The following is a 16,401-nucleotide window of genomic DNA, read 5'->3' on the forward strand; positions in this document are numbered from 1 at the left end:
CCCGTTCCTTTCAACTGCATTTAGTGGGAGATGAGAGAAGTTTCTTAATAAGCCAGCGAGTATACTTGCGACAGATGTCTCTATCCTTTCTAAATATATATCATTTACCTACAGTTTTGTTCCCTCTTGTTTTCAAATCCCTCCATGGCCTCGTCCCTCCCTCTCTCTGTAATCTCCTCCAGCCCTTCAACACTCCGAGATCTCTGCACTCCTACAATTCTGGCCTCTTGCACATCCCCAATTTTAATCGCCCCACCATGGGTGGCCGTGCCTTCAGCTGTCTGAACCCTAAGCTCTGGAATTCCTTTTCCTAAACCTCCCCTCCTCTTTACCTCTCTCTCCTCCTCCTTTAAGGCGCTCCTTAAAACCTACCTCTTTGACCAAGCTTTGGATCCCCTGCACTAACATCTCCTTCTGTGACTCCGCGTCAAAATTTGTTTGATAATCGCTCCAGTGAAGCGCCTTGGGACGTTTTACTCCGTTAAAGGCGCTAGATAAATGCAGGTTGTTGTTGCTAAACAGGCGCAGGATTTTCTTGAAAGCTATGTTATTATATTTGGAATGTAAATTGGAATCCCAGTTGAATTGATTACGGGATCCAATTTGTTGTGTGCAATCTGATGTAATATGAGCCTTTGCATAATTCTTAATTTATGCACGTGAAGGGAGTCCATAAAGCGCCTTGTGCTACTCCGCACCCGTGCGGCGGTAAGTCCTGAATCTCGTGTCATTTTCCATTGCTTCTGCGCTAAATTCTGAGCGTTAAATTTGAAAACTGGCAATGGCTCAAACTCTAGTAAGTCTGCCGAGGTCCTTTTTTTGCGTCGTTATTGGAAGTATTTCTGGCATCGGAATTGGTCAATTTGATTTTTCTTCTGGTAAAACCACCAGAGCTCCGCTGTGTAAAAGTTAACAAGCCATAGATTCCTGCGGAGGCATTGCGGCAGGGTAAAAGCTATCAGGCTTTCAGTGGGCCACCTTATTGTTCATGCTCAAGAGTCGCCAGGCGGCATGGCAAAGGGGACCCCACTTACGTTGTTCACAATGTCTCTGCCTTTCTGGGTTGACTAATGAGGATAGGTTGAGTAGGTTGGGCCTATACACATTGGAGTTCAGAAAAATGAGAAGTGATTATATCGAAACATGTAAGATAATAAGGGGGCTCAACAAGGTGGATGCAGAGAGGATAGTTCTGCTCATAGGGGAAACTAAAACTAGGGGACATAGTCTCAGAATAAGGGGCCACCCATTTAAAATTGAGATGAGGAGGAATTTCTTTTCTCAGCGGGTTGTAAATATATGGAATTCTCCACCCCAGAGAGCTGTGGAGGCTGGGTCATGAATATATTTAAGGTGGGGATAGACAGCTTTTTGAGCGATAAGGGAGTAAAGGGTTATGGGGAGCGGGCAGGGAAGTAGAGCTGAGTCCATGATCCGATCAGCCATGATCTATTGAATGGCGGAGCAGGCTCGAGGGGCCAAATGGTCTACTCCTGCTCCTATTTCTTATGTTCTTATGTTCTTAGGAAGGACATCAGGGATGGCCGAGTGGAATAGATTTAGGTGTGGCGTTAGCCACTTTTTGATGAGTCATTTTCTAAAAAACATGGCATGGGATGGATTCACATCTGGAGTGTTGATGGTGTTTCTATGCTGTTTGATCAAAACTCATTGAAGACCCAAAAAGCTATTGCACCAACCCAACAGCAGGTGACAAATCTCCATTAAAACTATTGGTTCGTGACCCAGAGCGACCCTCCTATTATATAGGGCACTTCACCCTAACTCGCATCAAACCCCGCTCACTTGCCACACTCTGTGCTCGCTGAACCACATTGGCTCCTGGTTAAAAAATGCAGAGGGAAAGTGAGAGAGAAAGTGAGAGAGAGAGAAAGAAAGAGAAAAAAAGTGATGAAAGAAAGAAAGAAAGATCTGACTCGGGTGTCACAGTTTGGTCTGAAGGGCCTTGGGACATTTTACGACACTAAAGTTACTGTATAAATGCAAGTTGTTGTTGTGGTATTGATACATTAGTGACACGTCCCCCACTCCCTCCTTCCCTCCCCGTAGTATGCACAAGCTGCAATCTCATGTCACTTAACTGGTTTGCAGACAGGAAGCAAAGAGTAGGAATAAATGGGTACTTTTCAGAATGGCAGGCAGTGACTAGTGGGGTACCATAAGGTTCTGTGCTGGGGCTCCAGCTGTTTACATTGTACATTTATGATTTAGACAAGGGGATTAAATGTAGTATCTCCAAATTTGCGGATGACACTAAGTTGGGTGGCAGTGTGAGCTGCGAGGAGGATGCTATGAGGCTGCAGAGTGACTTGGACAGGTTAAGTGAGTGGGCAAATGCATGGCAGATGAAGTATAATGTGAATAAATGTGAGGTTATCCACTTTGGTGGTAAAAACAGAGAGCCAGACTATTATCTGAATGGTGACAGATTAGGAAAAGGGGAGGTGCAACGAGACCTGGGTGTCATGGTACATCAATCATTGAAGGTTGGCATTCAGGTACAGCAGGCGGTTAAGAAAGCAAATGGCATGTTGGCCTCCATAGCGAGGGGATTTGAGTACAGGGGCAGGGATGTGTTACTACAGTTGTACAGGGCCTTGGTGAGGCCACACCTGGAGTATTGTGTACAGTTTTGGTCTCCTAACTTGAGGAAGGACATTCTTGCTATTGAGGGAGTGCAGCGAAGGTTCACCAGACTGATTCCCGGGATGGCGGGACTGACATATCTGGAAAGACTGGATCAACTGGGCTTGTATTCACTGGAGTTCAGAAGAATGAGAGGAGATCTCATAGAAACGTTTAAAATTCTGACGGGATTGGACAGGTTAGATGCAGGAAGAATGTTGCCAATGTTGGGGAAGTCCAGAACCAGGGGTCACAGTCTAAGGATAAGGGGTAAGCCATTTAGGACCGAGATGAGGAGAAACTTCTTCACCCAGAGAGTGGTGAACCTGTGGAATTCTCTACCACAAAAAGTTGTTGAGGCCAATTCACTAAATATATTCAAAAAGGAGTTAGATGTAGTTTTTAGTACTAGGGGGATCAAGGGGTATGGCGAGAAAGCAGGAATGGGGTACTGAAGTTGCATGTTCAGACAGGGCCGAATGGCCTACTCCTGCACCTATTTTCCATGTTTTTAAGTCATTGTCCAGTATAATTGCAACCTGAGTTGGTTTCTCTTTTTTTTTATTATTGAGACACCTAGGTGAAGGTGTCAAGAGTATTAGTGCAGGAAGCCACCAAGGTTGATGAGAGAAAATGACGTCAATCAGGACGAGATGATCGAGTGACGCAAAGCTTGGGTTTTGAAAGCCTGTCGATTACAGGAGGGAGAGAAGGCTGAGGGAAGCGAGGTGGTCCACAGTTTTGAGGTCCTATGCAATCGACTGTGCATTGAGACGTGCCCGGTGCTCATGGTGCCCGGTGCTTCAGGCACAAATTTGTTCTGGGTTGGCCCAAACACCCATCCCAAAGCTCGTAGATTCCACCTGTAGTGGGACTGGAATGCGTTGGTTCCTGGGCAACAGAAGCAAGAACAACAAGTCTGTTGCATATTCCACTCCAGTGCGCCACTTCACTAGTGACAATGCACTCAGCACGGCTACTTTGTGAGTAGGATCGCAATGCCAGTGCATTAACCACTCACCCATTACGACTCCTTGATAAGCATGTAATATAATTTCAGTCAGAGATCACCATTTAGTGAGCGTTCAACTGAGTCCCGAGGCAGGCGTATAATCTGCTCGAGAAGAGTTGATCTTTGGCTTCACTCAACGCATGGGAGCAAGTACTTATCCTGAAGTGGGATTCTCCTATCCCCATTATATTACATAACAATCGTCGCTGCACTCCAAAGGCAATTCATTGTGTGAAGCACTTTGAGCTGTTTGAATGTGATACGACTTTATGTAAATGTAAGTCTAAAATTATTATTCCCAGTTGCAGTATCAATAGTTACACAAGCACTCAGAAAGATGATTATTTCGATGCAGACTAAGGGGCCGAAATTGCCTCCCTCCTTAAGGCCCATTACCGCCTCTAAGAGGCGGCGCTGGAGCGGATAGGCCTCATCGACTGGAGAGGTGGGACGGATGGACTGACCCATTTGAAATTGCCCCCGGGCCAGGACGGAAGGAACCTGTTTCTGTACCGCCCGTGTTGCCGTCACATCGGGCACGAGCCAACCCCACACGGACTGGCGGCGACCCCCTTACCGACCCTCGTGGGAAATTGCCCCGCGGGAATGGCGCTGCCGCTGGTCGGTACCACTGACAGCTTTCCCCAGTGTGTGTGTGTGTGTGTGTGTGTGTGTGTGTGTGTGTGTGTGCCTGGGCAGCGTGTTTGCCCTTAAAGGGGAGGGCGCGCTGCCGGTTCCTCCACTTTATTGCAATTGTCGGACCGACTCCGAGGACGGCCCGACAAGGGTGGCCATGGGTTCAGACGGGCTGCCAACGGGTCTTAACTAAACCTCTTGCAGAGCTCACCGTGGTCCTCCTCTTTAACTGAAGGGGAGGGCCGTTGTGATGTGGCAGCACGGGAACACCATCACCTCCACGTTCCCCTCCAAGTCACACACTATCCTGACTTGGAAATATATCGTCCGTTCCTTTATCGTCGCCGGGTCAAAATCCTGGAACTCCTTCCCCAACAGCACTGTGGGAGCACCTTCACCACACGGACTGCAGCGGTTCAAGAAGGCGGCTCACCACCACCTTCTCAATTAGGGATGGGCAATAAATGCCGGCCTTTGCCAGCGACGCCCACATCCTGGAACGAATAAAAAAAGGCACTATATAAATACAAGTCGTTGTTGTTTAAGACAAACCGGTGACATATCACACAACCATTGTTGGAAGACATTTTATGTGCGAGGGTCTTTAGACTTTAACGTTATTAGGTGCTCTGTGTGAGCTTCGAAGATGTCACCATCCATATGCATTTTTGGAATTCGATTTATCGATCATTGCCCGAAGGAAACACTGTGCTAGTGAATGGCAGTGTGCCATCTAATTTGATTTTTCTCTTTGTCACAAATAACTCAACGTCTTGGACTTGAACGACTTGTCAAAGTGCTATAATGGCTCATTGTAAATCCAATTGAAACAAATACTATTGATCTGTCAAAGAGTACTCTTTTAATTTGCAAGTAAATCTGGTCGGAACAGAAGAGAAAGCATTCGACATTGAATTACACGCCAGTGGGAGAAAAAAATTAAGTTGTGGAGCAGTAGGTGATAAAATAAAAGATCTTAATTAAATGTCCCTGGCACACAAAGTGGCCCGGCTGACAGAATTTATTCTCCAATTTTCTTCCCTTTTTGACGAGGTGCTAACTCTGGCCTGGAACGGTTCCACAGGTGGCAATTGGTGCCTGCAACCATGTGCCTGTGCGGTGACTCTCCAGCAGTGAGATTAGACGATGGGGGGGCTGATTGGCGTCTTACTGAGTTGAAGTCGCTACATGAATGGAAGTTGATCGCAGAATCATACAGCACGCAAGGAGTTCACTCGGACCATCGAACCTGTGCCGGCTCTTGGAAAGAGCTGACCAATTAGGCCCTCTGCCCCTGCCCTTTTCCCACAGCCCTGGAAATCTTTTCCCTTCCAGTGTCCATCCAATTGGCTTTTTGAAAGTTACTTGTTGAATCTGCTTCCACCGCCCTATCAGGCAGCGCGTTCCAGATCACAACAACTCGCTGCGTAAGGAAGAGGTCCATTACCAGGGGGGGATAGAGATACAGAAACATAGAAAATAGGTACAGGAGCAGGCCATTCGGCCCTTCGAGCCACCATTCAATATGATCATGACTGATCATGCAACTTCAGTATCCCATTCCTGCTTTCTCTCCATACCCCTTGGTCCCTTTAACCGTAAGGGCCACATCTAACTCCCTTTTAAATATATCTAACGAACTGGCCTCAACAACTTTCTGTGGTAGAGAATTCCACAGGTTCACAATTCTCTGAGTGAAGAAGTTTCTCCTCATCTCAGTCCTAAATGGCTTACCCCTTATCCTTAGACTGTGACCACTGGTTCTGGATTTCTCCAACATCGGGAACATTCTTCCTGCATCTAACCTGTCCAATCCCATCAGAATTTTATATGTTTCTATGAGATCCCCTCTCATTCTTCTAAATTCCAGTGAATATAAGCCTAGTCGATCCAATCTTTCTTCCCTGTCAGCCCTGCCATCCCGGGAATCAGTTTGGTGAACCTTCGCTGCACTCCCTCAAATGTCCTTCCTCAGATTAGGAGACCAAAACTGTACACAATATTCAAGGTGTGGCCTCACCAAGGCCCTGTACAATTGCAGTAAGACCTCCTTGCTCCTATACTCAATTCCTCTCGCAATGAAGGCCAACATGTCATTTGCCTTCTTCACCGCCTGCTGTACCTGCATGCCAACATGGATTTAAAGTAATTGTTTGGAGGTTTAGAGGGGAGTTGAGGAGCACTTTTTTTCATCCTGAGGGTGATGGGGGTCTGGAACTCACTGCCTGAAAGAAACCCTCATCACATTTCATTCATTCATTCATTCATAGATGGTCCCTCGAAAGAGGATGATTTGCTTCCACAAGAGTTCACAGATGTTTCAATGAAGGACCCGATGTTCTAGTCTTGAACTCCAATTAAAAAGAACTTGGATATATGCTACGGACCAAGAGCTGGAAAGTGGGATGAGGCTGGGTAGCTCTTTGTAGGCGGGCATGGACACGATGGGCCGAATGGCTTCCTTCCATGCTGTAAACGTCTATGATTCTATCATTTCTATTAAATTGTTAACTTTGCCTGCCCAGCGGAAACTGGCGCAATTCTGAGAGAGATCGCTACCTGAAATTGGCCTCCCTAATGTTAATTTCACGGTTAAGAAATGGACGAAAAGATGTTGAAAATCAAAGGATATGGAGTTGAGATGGAAGATCAGCCATGATCTTATTGAATGGCGGAGCAGGCTCGAGGGGCCGAATGGCCTGCTCCTGTTCCTAATTCTTATGTTCTCATGAAAACGGGCCAGTAAGTTCAGGGTGGCTACTTTTAACCCCCACCAAATTGGAAGAGGGCGACATTTAGGTGTCCATGGTGCCCGCCTGAACCAGGAATTTGGTGCTTTGCATATGCAAATCTGGGTCCTAATGCCGCCGGAGGACCCCCGATTAACATTTGCGTGTAAATTGGCGGAGCCCGTCCCGCCCATTGCTCGCGTTAGCATCAGGTCTTCAGCTGCCCAACCAGTGGGCCAGGGGGACGCTGAAGAAATGGGCAGGGAGCTTTTTGGGAAGTTGCATTTCTGCGGAGCCAGGAGATGTAGCGACCCCCCCCTGCCTTCTGACTGCACAAAGGCACAAGAGGCCTCTGCTGGCCAGGGTGCACCCCCTCCACTTCGCCTCCGATACTCCCTTCCATGACCTAACTGTGGGGCGGCCAGAATTGCGAAGTCCACGACTGACTGGCACCCAGCGGCTACAACGGTTTCACTCGCCCGATGCTGAATATCAATCGGGGCTCAGGCTCGCACGCATGAGGCCATCGCTTCGCCGACTCGCTGCCTGACGTGTTTGGCCACAGGTCCTGTTAGCAGACCATGAAGGCTAACAGCTGTAAGCACCTCAGGGTCAGTTCGAGGTTAATTGTCCCTCGGTGAGGGGAGTTTGCACATTGTCTGCCGCTCGTAACATTTCTGCTCCAGGCCAGGATTACAGAAAGAAACCACTACCTTTTTTTTTTAATGCTTCTGCCACTTTAACCTATGTTGGATACACATTAGATACAAGACTTTCATAATGAAAATATACCTGTTATAAAAACGTATAAAATATCTGCCATCTGAGATGTATATAACTAATATATAACGAACTTTTTATACACATATAAACTGTCCTAGCCAATATCTTTTCCTCAGTCAACATCACTAAAACAGATTGGGGCTGAAATTGGGTGCCTTTGCTTTGCGACCGGGCGTGGCCATGGCATTGACTCCCGCCATATTCGGCGGGAGTTTTGTGGCGGCGCTACGGCTTTGCGCCCCAATCTCCTTCACCCGGAGATCGTGACATCGTCGTCGGCGTGCGTAGGTGCCCCGGACCCAAAATTCACTTTCGGTCCCCTGAAGCCTCGCCCCGCGAAAACACCGACAGCTCCAGGAGATGTGCATCTGGCGGCTGGCCAGTACCGGAGCGATGCTTAAAGGCGAGGTGACTGGGGTATGTTTAAAAAAAAATTACTTTTTTTCTTTGAGAGTTCCCCCCCACCCCCCGAGTTCCTGCCCTCGATCGATCAGCTTGAGCGCCGGCTGGGCTGACCGCGTGGGATCGCGGCTGCCGTGGTGGTCCAGGTCGGTACTTTGTATTTTGTAGAACCTGCAGCGATGGACCTTCCCTCTAAGGGGAAGGGGGGAGGATCCTTTGACCGCGGCAGTGCTGCACGGCCCAGTGAGCAGCGCTGCTGATGTCACCGCCCCGGCGGCCGTCGACTGCGCTTCTAGACGGAGGTGGAGCACAAACAGACCATTTTTTTTCAAGTTTGAAATCGACTGGCGCTAACTTTACAAACTTTAAAAAAATTAATGCCTCGGACGGGGCGACAGTGAATTTCTCCCCCATTACCTGGTCATTATCACATTGCTGTTTGTGGGAGCTTGCTGTGCGCAAATCAGCAGCTGCGTTTCCCACATTACAACAGTGACTACACTTCAAAAAGTACTTCACTGGCTGTAAAGCGCTTTGAGACGTCTGGTGGTCATGAAAGGCGCTATATAAATTTCTTTCTCCTTCCTTTCTTTCCTCCTTTCTTCCCTCCTTCCTTTCTTTCCTCCATTCTTTGCTCCTTCCATTCTTTCTTAAGTAAACACAGAAAACACTGGAAACACTCAGCGGGTCAGGCAGCATCTGTGGAGAGAGAAACAGAGTTAATGTTTCAGGTCGATGACCCTTCGTCAGAACTTTTCCTTTCCTTCTTCCTCACTGGCTTGTTTTTAAGCACCTACTTTATAATGCTCTGACATAATGTCAACCCAAAATAACATTGATTTTTCAAAGGTCAGTCATACAGAAAGAGGAAATAAAAGCCCTGGCATTGAGTGGGAGCGGAAGAAAGTAACCTTGTTTTATTCACTAACTGCGCACAGACATGTCATTGTTGGGGAGAGTAAACCTCCAAGTACCAATCGCAATTTGGCAGCGAGTGAACATCTGCCACACAGCTCTTACATTAACAGCGACCAAGGACATCAACGTTTTAGAAATGGATCTCAGAACCGTTCTAGCATTGTCAAAATGTAGAAAGAACGAAGAGTCATATGTGAGATGGGGCCTAATGGGTGTTTAACTGACTGTCACGTCTTGTGTTGCATATTTATTAGACCTGATTTATGAGCGCAAGGGATGGGAATTATAGCGGTTGCTACTGTTTATCTCTCTGTCGGTCGTATTGCTTGGCTTCACTGCAGCAAAGCTCCGCTGCACTGTTTTACATCTCTGAGGTTTTGAGGCAATGGACTACAGTGCCCTGGATTGCCAGCAGAGAGGAATATTAAGCTTCCAGCTAACGCCGCTCCTCCCTACAAGTTAGGATGTTGCCATCGTGGGGTTATCTTGAACCCATTGGAAAGAAACCCAGTCCAGGTCCCACCAGTGTCACTGGGGTGGACAGTGGGTACCAGCAACTCCGGCCAAGGAGCACAGTGCGCAGCACAACCTACCCGTACAAATCTGTGAGTGGATTTCCACCATCCCCCTTCCATCCCATAGAACCATGTATTTTGCATTGCAGAATTGCACCGAAATATTCCATTACGTTTGAGAGGGCAGACATAGAGAAGATGTCTCCACTTGTGGCTGGGACCAGAACATGAATTATAAGATAGTCACCAATAAATCCAATCGGGAACTCAGGAGAAACTTCTTTACCCAGAGAATGGTGAGAATGTGGTCCTCGCTACCACAGGGAGTGGTTGAGGTGACCAGCTCAGATAAGGAGATATTGGAAGTGACCAAAAGCTTGGTCAAAGAGGTAGGTTTTAATGAGCACCTTAAGGGAGGAGAGAGAGGTAGAGAGGTTTATGGAGGGAATTCCAGAGCTTAGAACCTTTAAGGGGAAGCTAGATAAACACATGAGGGAGAAAGGAATAGAAGGATATGTTGATGGGATTAGATGAGGTGGGATGGGAGGAGGCTCGAGTGGAGCATAAACACCGGCATAGACCTGTTGGGCCCAAAGGTCTGTTTCTGTGCTGTAAATACTTTGTAATACTTTTGTAAATTTATAATCTACAGTTGCTGATTGCTTCCAAAAGTTCACAAAAGCAAAAATTCTTCTAGATCATCAACCAAGCTAATTAAACCCTTAGTTATATTCGCTTTCTTTCACCGCACCTCTGCCCCCGCACCCCTCCCTCCCCAAACTTCCCACCCGCCTCCCAAGTGATTTTTCCTGTTCACATTTGAATATCAATGGATTCATTTATTTGTTTGTTCTTACCAAGAACCAGACCAGGCCCAATGATAATGTGAGTAATGATACATCTTCCTTGTGTGTAACGTGTATAAGGTACGGAACAGGCACCATACCCTTAAATGGAATTGTTTTGAAATTCAATCCTAACTAGCAGACAAAAAGAGAAAATGCCATTTTTATTATCACAAAAGCGAATCAAAAGGACCACTTTTATGTTAATTCTTTTACGATCCCATTGTGTTTCTTAAGGAGCTTTTTTTGTGCTATTGAATTTTCCCAGCTGTAAATTCATCGGTGAAATCTATTTAAATAAATCTTGCACCCAGCATCGAGCTGATACGTGCTCGTGTCGAGGGAAAGAACGCCTTCCCATTTCAGCCTCGCGAGTCAGGATTAAACATTCCCAGGTCGGGTATAGCTCAGTCACCTGCACAATAAAGCCTCCTTTACTCCATCCCCATGGTTTTAAAATTATCATCCTTATTTTGAAATCCCTCCATAGCCTCGCCCCTCCCTATCTCTGTAACCTCCTCCAGCCCCACAAACACCTGAGATCTCTGCGCCCCTCCAATTCTCTTGCGGGCTCCCGATTTTTATCGGTCCACCATCGGAGGCCGTGCCTTCAGCTGCCGAGGTTCTAAGCTCTGGAATTCCCTCCATAAACCTCTCTGCCTCGCTATCTCACTCTCCTCCCTTAAGGCGCTCATTAAAACCTACCTCTTTGACCAAGCTTTTGGTCACTTCTAATATCTCCTTATGTGGTTCAGTGCTAAATTTTGTTTGATAACGTGCCTTGGGTCATAAAGGTGCTATATAAATGTAAGTTGTTATTGTCCCAACAATGTGCCTCAGCACCAACCTCAGATAAGTGCCCCTTCCTGCATCAGTGTGAAAGTTTATTTCTTTCTGCCAGCGATTCTAGCCCTCACTGGCCGAGATTCACAACGCATTGCTGAGTTAGGGACAGCCTTGGGCTGAGGGGTGTTTTAGCCGCAAGATTTCATTTTTCGGCATTTTATCCTCATCGGATATCCTGACCCAGAATTTCTGCTTTAGTGGAGAATTTCTGCTTTAGTGGAATTCGGATGCATTTTCAGCCTAGTGGGATTTTTGCCCACCACTAAGTTATATCTTTCATTCAGTTAGATTTTTGGCATTGATGTAATTTGCATAATTTTGGCAATCTTTCTGTTCTCTGGAGAATCTGCCACATTGGAGGCAATGAATTATTGCAGTGATAAAATGCCCATGTTTTTGGACCATATAGTTTTAAAAGGCCCTTCTGCCGCCCATTGCAATGCTGGACAGCACAGATGAATAAGTGGGGCCGAAATTCAGGGTCCTCAAACTCAGTGTGCAGATGGCATGGTGTCAGCCTCGGTTCAGCAGCGCACCCGTGCTCTTGAGTCAGAAGGTTGTGGGTTCAAGTCCCACTTGAGCGCATAATGTGTGCCGACACTAATCAGTGCAGCTCTGAGGGAGTGTTGGAGGTTGAGAGGGACAGAGAAAGATGGGTTGCAGTCTTGAGGTGAGAGACAGAGTGTTATCAGATGACTAGCTTTTCCATCCTCCCTAACAAGAGCGGTGGGAACGGTAGCATAGTGGTTATGTTACTGGACGTGTAATCCCAAGCCCTGAACTACTGATCAAGAGACATGAGCTCAAATCCCACCACGGCAGCTGGGGAATTTAAATTCCGTGAATTAAATAAATCTGGATTAAAAAGCTGATATCAGTAATGGTGACCATGAAACTACCCTATTGTCGTAAAAACCCGTCGAGTTCACTAATGTCCTTGCCTCTCTGTGACTCCAGACCCACAGCAATGTGGCTGACTCTGACTTGTACCAAACGCGACAAAGAAGTATCACCACACGGACTGCAGCAGTTCAAGAAGGCGGCTCACCACCACTATCTCGAACGCAATTAGGGATGGGCAATAAATGCTGGCCATGCTAGCGATGCCCACATCAAACGAATAAATAAAAAGGAAGTGTGAGAGCGATGTTACTGAGAGCCTTCCTGTATCTGGGACAGTGTTCACATTGTTGGGCAAAATGGGACTTTACAGAGAGCTAAGAGTTTTGCCCACTCTCTCCTCCTTTAAGACACTTCTTAAAACTTACTGCTTTGATTAAGTATTTAGTCTCCTGTCCTAATATCTCTTTATGTGGCTCGGCGCCTTGGGACGTTATTGTACGTTAAAAGCACTCTATAAATACAAGTTGTTTTTGAGAGGAAAAGAAGGGTTTGGTATAAAAGGGTGAATGAGATGAAGGTCCAAAGACAAGAAGAAAGAAAGACTTGCATTTCTCTAGCGCCTTTCACAACCACTGGATGTCTCAAAGCGCTTTCAGCCAATGAAGTACTTTTGGAGTGTAGTCACTGTTGTGATGTGAGAAACACGGTAGTCAACTTGCGCACAGCAAGCTCCCACAAACAGCAATGTGATAATGACCAGATAATCTGTTTTAGTGATGTTGGTTGAGGGATAAATATTGGCCGGGACACCGGGGATAACTCCCCTGCTCTTCTACAAAATAGTGCCGCATGATCTTTTACATCCACCTGAGAGAACAGGCAGGGGCCTCGGTTTAACGTCTCATCTGAAATATGGCACCTCCGACAGTGCTGCACTCGGAATGTCAGCCTAGATTTTTGTGCTCAAGTCTCTGGAGTGGGGACTTGAACCCACGATCTTCTGACTCAAAGGTGTGGTTGCTATCCACTGAGCCACAGACTGACATTGTATGAAGTTCTAAAGCAACATTGGAGCTAAAATTCCGGGCAGAGGCTTCCTCCGTACGAATGCCTCCGACCCCAAAAAATCTACGAATTTACCTGTTGGTCCCGGAGAAACATAGGATCCCGGTCGGAGGCCTAGATTCGTTGAGCAGCGCCCAGGGACCTGTCTTCGAGGTACGCAAGTCCAAGCTGGAGTCACATGGGCCTGGACAACCAATCACGATGCAGTATTCTCATTGATAATAATGGAAACTCTGTTTGTACGAGTACCCATTATTATCAATGAGAAAAACCCCTAAAATACCGAAACACAGCATAATAAATAAATAAAGCACCTCACATATTTAAAATATATTGAAATTAAAGTTAATTAAATGTTTTAGAGAAAAAAAATATTTGTAAAACTGTTTTTAAAGTCTTTTAATATGGTTTAAAATAAACTTACCTTAATGGACAGGGTTTTTAATATCAAAATGTGTTTTTAAATTGAATTTTTATATGTTTTAAAACTCTTACACTGGTAAAAGTAAACTATGCGCCTGCTTTTACCAGGCGTAAGAGTCTGAAGGACATTCGCTGAGCATGAGTTGGGCAACTAGCCCAATCTCTCCTGCGCGGATGTCCTTCTCCCGGGGATGCGGAGGATCAGTACGGAGAAAGATCGGAAAAGCCGGTTTTCGGCGCGTTCGCATCGCGCCCCGAGAACCGGCTTTTGCGAGGCCTCGCCGGGTCCATGCGCAGACCGTACAGATCCAGAGAGGCCGGAATTTTAGCTCCAAATATTTTGCCGTAATCAAACATTTTAACACAATTTGGATTTGTCTCCAATTGATTGGAGGTTTAGGGATGAAGCTCATCTGGTTTGCTTCCAGACTTTAAGAAGCATAGTTACGTTAAAGAAAGGTTGATAAGATAATTCATCAGTCAGTGGGCTGTGATGCTCGTTCTCCTGTCAGGTTGTACTCTTACATAAGTCTGCACATGGACATCTCGGGATGGTCGTACGTGTGTGTCTTTTGCACCTGTAGTGCTACTTACTTGATTACAACAATGTCTTTATTCTGTGAAGAACTTGACTCTTCACCTGGTGCCTGAGCACTGAAAGAAATCTGCATTGACAATGAGGTATGTCATTAAAGCTGGCTTGCTTCAAGTAATTCCGCCACAGGATCTGTGTATCTTGCTGAGCGAGCGTGTCGGAAATCTTAGGTAAATATGTTGATGGCCTATGCAAGAGTCAACCTTTTGTTCCTTCGCTTATTTTTCTCTGTCAGAAAATTGAAACTGGCATGAATATTTATGCTGAGAGTTTCTCAGCCCTGCCGCCGATTTGAATTTATATGCTAAGCAGAAACAATTTCTGCTTTTTTAAAAAAAAAGTGAGGGCTATGTTTGGACGCAAAGCAAAACCGAGCAAGTTTCTGTTTTGTTCTAATTCTTGCGGCGGCAGTGATGGCACCAACATGTTGGGGCTTCTGTCACCAGCGCGTCAACGAAAATCGCTCGGGAGGTGGGTGTGGACGTAAAATGACCCCTGTTTATTATTAGTGAAATTGCCCCAACGCCATTGTTTTTGCAAATTAAAACGTCCAACATCATCATCATCATAGGCAGTCCCTCGGAATCGAGGAAGACTTGCTTCCACTCTGAAAATGACTCCTTAGTCATGGCTGAACAGTCCAATACAGGAATTACAGTCTCTGTCACAGGTGGGGCAGACAGTCGTTGAGGGAAAGGGAGGGTGGGACTGGTTTGCCGCACGCTCTTTCCGCTGCCTGCGCTTGCTTTCCACCTGCTCTCGGCGATGAGGCGCGAGGTGCTCAGCGCCCTCCCGGATGCACTTCCTCCACTTAGGGCAATCTCGGGCCAGGGACTCCCAGGTGTCGGTGGGGATGTTGCACTTTATCAGGGAGGCTTTGAGGACGTCCTTGTAACCTTTCCTCTGCCCACCTGGGGATCGCTTGCCGTGTAGGAGTTCCGAGTCGAGCGCTTGCTTTGGGAGTCTTGTATCGGGCATGCGGACAATGTGGCCCGCCCAGCGGAGCTGGTCGAGTGTGGTCAGTGCTTCGATGCTGCAGACAATGTTCCCGTGTGGCCTGGCAATAGCGGGGAAGGTCCTGCACAAGGGCCGTTTGCCGGCTTCTCCGTTGTAATACAGGTTGAGCGTCCGAAATCTGGAAACCACGCGACTGAGGCTGTTCCAGATTCCGGGTATTTCTGGATTTTGGAACGTCTTTGCCTGGGCTGAGGTAGGTGGGGTCGGGCAGCCGAGGTAAGGGGATGAGGTCGGCCTGCCGAGGTAAGGGGGGGAGGGGGGGGGGGGAGAAGGGGGTGTGCCTGGGCCGGGGCGAGGTCGGGTTATCGAGGACCGGGGCGGGCGGAGTCACAGCAAAGTCGGGCTAGAGATCGGGCCGCCGAGGGCCGGGGCGAGGTCGGGTCGCTGAGGCGGGGGGGGAGTCCGGATTTTGGAACATTTCCCGGTTTCTGGACAACCCCGCCATGGATCGGCCAGTGTCCAGATTCTGGAACCTGTCCGAATTTTGTAACTCCGGATTTCGGATGCTCAACCTGTACCGCGCATGTGCAGAACTTTAAAGGCGTCGCACTGAAATAAAAAGTAGGCCGCACGGAACAAAAACAAAGTTTACTGGGAACGTAGGTGGCAGATGGCAATGTTCCCTGTGGTGATAAAACATTAATTTGATAACAGGAGTGACAGACAGCTTGCCAATCATGGCGGAAAAGTAATGCACCTGCCAAAATACTTTCAAAAAAAAAATTGTATTTGTATAGTACCTCATCACATTGAAATGTCTCAATGAGCCAGCTTTTCGAGTGCAGTAGCTATTATGTATGTGGATGTGGCAGCTAATCTGCATCAGTTAAGTAATGCCGCCAGCATTGGAATATTAATATACTTTTCTGTGGTGGTGTTGGTTGAGCGAGGAATGTTGGCCAGTCTTCCTTGCCCCTTAGGACCATTCATCTGAGGCCCCAGAGTACCACCACCTCCAAGTTCCCCGCCAACTCACACACCATCCTGACTTGGAAATATATCGACCGTTCCTTCATCGTCGCTGGGTCAAAATCCTGGAACTCCCTCCCTAACAGCACTGTGGGTGCACCTTCAACACACGGACTGCAGCGGTTCAAGAATGCGACTCACCCCCGCCTTCTCCAGG

General features: G+C 47.1%; 1 protein-coding gene across 1 annotated transcript in view; it reads left to right on the top strand.

Annotated features, from left to right (window-relative positions):
• nrxn3a (neurexin 3a) overlaps positions 1-16,401 on the top strand; it is a 2,272,338-nt gene that overhangs the window by 1,328,017 nt on the left and 927,920 nt on the right. The gene's annotated exons all lie outside the window — the stretch shown is intronic.

Source organism: Pristiophorus japonicus, chromosome 4 (genome assembly GCF_044704955.1).
Source record: "Pristiophorus japonicus isolate sPriJap1 chromosome 4, sPriJap1.hap1, whole genome shotgun sequence".
Taxonomy (NCBI): Eukaryota; Metazoa; Chordata; class Chondrichthyes; family Pristiophoridae; genus Pristiophorus; species Pristiophorus japonicus.